Source organism: Pleurodeles waltl, chromosome 8 (assembly GCF_031143425.1).
Source record: "Pleurodeles waltl isolate 20211129_DDA chromosome 8, aPleWal1.hap1.20221129, whole genome shotgun sequence".
NCBI lineage: Eukaryota > Metazoa > Chordata > Amphibia > Caudata > Salamandridae > Pleurodeles > Pleurodeles waltl.
This window is the reverse complement of record NC_090447.1, coordinates 1,506,664,545-1,506,667,044: the sequence shown is the minus strand read 5'-3', so window position 1 is coordinate 1,506,667,044 and position 2,500 is coordinate 1,506,664,545. Positions and strand designations below refer to the sequence as shown.

At 46.5% G+C, this 2,500-nt stretch overlaps 1 non-coding gene and 3 pseudogenes across 1 annotated transcript; all 4 read left to right on the top strand.

Moving 5' to 3' along the window:
* Nucleotides 1–325: 325 nt before the first annotated feature.
* LOC138257412 (5S ribosomal RNA) lies at nucleotides 326–444 on the top strand (annotated as a pseudogene).
* A 446-nt stretch (nucleotides 445–890) lies between these two features.
* Nucleotides 891–1,009, top strand: LOC138256327 (5S ribosomal RNA; annotated as a pseudogene).
* A 446-nt stretch (nucleotides 1,010–1,455) lies between these two features.
* Nucleotides 1,456–1,574, top strand: LOC138250784 (5S ribosomal RNA; annotated as a pseudogene).
* A 463-nt stretch (nucleotides 1,575–2,037) lies between these two features.
* Nucleotides 2,038–2,155, top strand: LOC138255224 (5S ribosomal RNA). Its single transcript, XR_011197865.1, has one exon. It is a non-coding gene; the product is annotated as a 5S ribosomal RNA (ribosomal RNA).
* Nucleotides 2,156–2,500: the final 345 nt, after the last annotated feature.

The window sequence follows — 2,500 nt, the reverse complement described above, 5'->3', positions numbered from 1 at the left end:
AAAAAACAGCAATAACACTAAAATACACTCTTTCTGAAGGAAAATTGAGAATTTTTCTGCACTTCACACTCACCCCAAGCTGCTGGTGCTGAGCTGGTCTGCTGCTTGTGCTGGGCCCTAAAGAAAGGGCAGTCTGAGACTGTGTGTAAGTGAAGGTGAAGCGATTGCGAGGCTGGTGCAAAACAGGGTGTGTGCTTGGCCCTCTGTAAGAAGTTTGTGAAGGAGGGCAGTTTGTGAACAGTAGAGTGCAGGTGTGTTTGAGAGCAGCAGGCTCCAGACCGGTGGGTTGTCTCAACACAAGAGACCTGAAACAGGAGTGTGTTTTGCCTACGGCCATACCACCCTGAATGTGACTGATCTCAGGTGATCGCAGAAGCTAAGCAGCGTCGGGCCTGGTTAGTACTTGGATGGGAGACTGCTTGGGAATACCAGGTGCTGTAGGCATTTTGCCTCTTGCAGACAGTAGGTGGTGTACGTCTTAAAACAAATGCATAGAGTCCTCTCTAATGTTACTTTTCATTTATTATTTCTTCTACTCTTTTTTCCTTTCTTAAAATAAATAAAAAAACAGCAATAACACTAAAATACACTCTTTCTGAAGGAAAATTGAGAATCTTTCTGCACTTCACACTCACCCCAAGCTGCTGGTGGTGAGCTGGTCTGTTGCTGCTTGTGCTGGGCCCTAAAGAAAGGGCAGTCTGAGACTGTGTGTAAGTGCAGATGAAGCGATTGTGAGGCTGGTGCAAAACAGGGTGTGCGATTGGCCCTCTGTAAGAAGTTTGTGAAGGAGGGCAGTTTGTGAACAGTAGAGTGCAGGTGTGTTTGAGAGCAGCAGGCTCCAGACCGGCGGGGTGTCTCAACACAAGAGGCCTGAAACAGGAGTGTATTCTGCCTACGGCCATACCACCCTGAATGCGCCTGATCTCGTCTGATCTGAGAAGCTAAGCAGCGTCGGGCCTGGTTAGTACTTGGATGGGAGACTGCTTGGGAATACCAGGTGCTCTAGGCATTTTGCCTCTTGCAGACAGTAGGTGGTGCACGTCTTAGAACAAATGCATAGAGTCCTCTCTAATGTTACTTTTCATTTATTATTTCTTCTACTCTTTTTTCCTTTCTTAAAATAAATAAAAAAACAGCAATAACACTAAAATACACTCTTTCTGAAGGAAAATTGAGAATCTTTCTGCACTTCACACTCACCCCAACCTGCTGGTGGTGAGCTGGTCTGTTGCTGCTTGTGCTGGGCCCTAAAGAAAGGGCAGTCTGAGACTGTGTGTAAGGGCAGATGAAGCGATTGTGAGGCTGGTGCAAAACAGGGTGTGCGATTGGCCCTCTGAAAGAAGTTTATGAAGGAGAGCAGTTTGTGAACAGTAGAGTGCAGGTGTGTTTGAGAGCAGCAGGCTCCAGACCGGCGGGCTGTCTCAACACAAGAGACCTGAAACAGGAGTGTGTTTTGCCTACGGCCATACCACCCTGAATGTGACTGATCTCAGCTGATCTCAGAAGCTAAGCAGCATCTGGCCTGGTTAGTACTTGGATGGGAGACTGCTTGGGAATACCAGGTGCTGTAGGCATTTTGCCTCTTGCAGACAGTAGGTGGTGCACGTCTTAAAACAAATGCATAGAGTCCTCTCTAATGTTACTTTTCATTTATTATTTCTTCTTCTCTTTTTTCCTTTCTTAAAATAAATAAAAAAACAGCAATAACACTAAAATACACACTTTCTGAAGGAAAATTGAGAATCTTTCTGCACTTCACACTCACCCCAAGCTGCTGGTGGTGAGCTGGTCTGTTGCTGCTTGTGCTGGGCCCTAAAGAAAGGGCAGTCTGAGACTGTGTGTAAGTGCAGATGAAGCGATTGTGAGGCTGGTGCAAAACAGGGTGTGCGATTGGCCCTCTGTAAGAAGTTTGTGAAGGAGGGAAGTTTGTGAAGGAGGGCAGTTTGTGAACAGTAGAGTGCAGGTGTGTTTGAGAGCAGCAGGCTCCAGACCGGCGGGCTGTCTCAACACAAGAGGCCTGAAACAGGAGTGTATTCTGCCTACGGCCATACCACCCTGAATGCGCCTGATCTCGTCTGATCTCAGAAGCTAAGCAAAGTTGGGCCTGTTAGTACTTGGATGGGAGACTGCCTGGGAATGCCAGGTGCTGTAGGCATTTTGCTTCTTGCAGACAGTAGGTGGTGCACGTCTTAGAACAAATGCATAGAGTCCTCTCTAATGTTACTTTTCCTTTATTATTTCTTCTACTCTTTTTTCCTTTCTTCAAATAAATAAAAAAACAGCAATAACACTAAAATACACTCTTTCTGATGGAAAATTGAGAATTTTTCTGCACTTCACACTCACCCCAAGCTGCTGGTGGTGAGCTGGTCTGTTGCTGCTTGTGCTGGGCCCTAAAGAAAGGGCAGTCTGAGACTGTGTGTAAGTGCAGATGAAGCGATTGTGAGGCTGGTGCAAAACAGGGTGTGCGATTGGCCCTCTGTAAGAAGTTTGTGAAGGA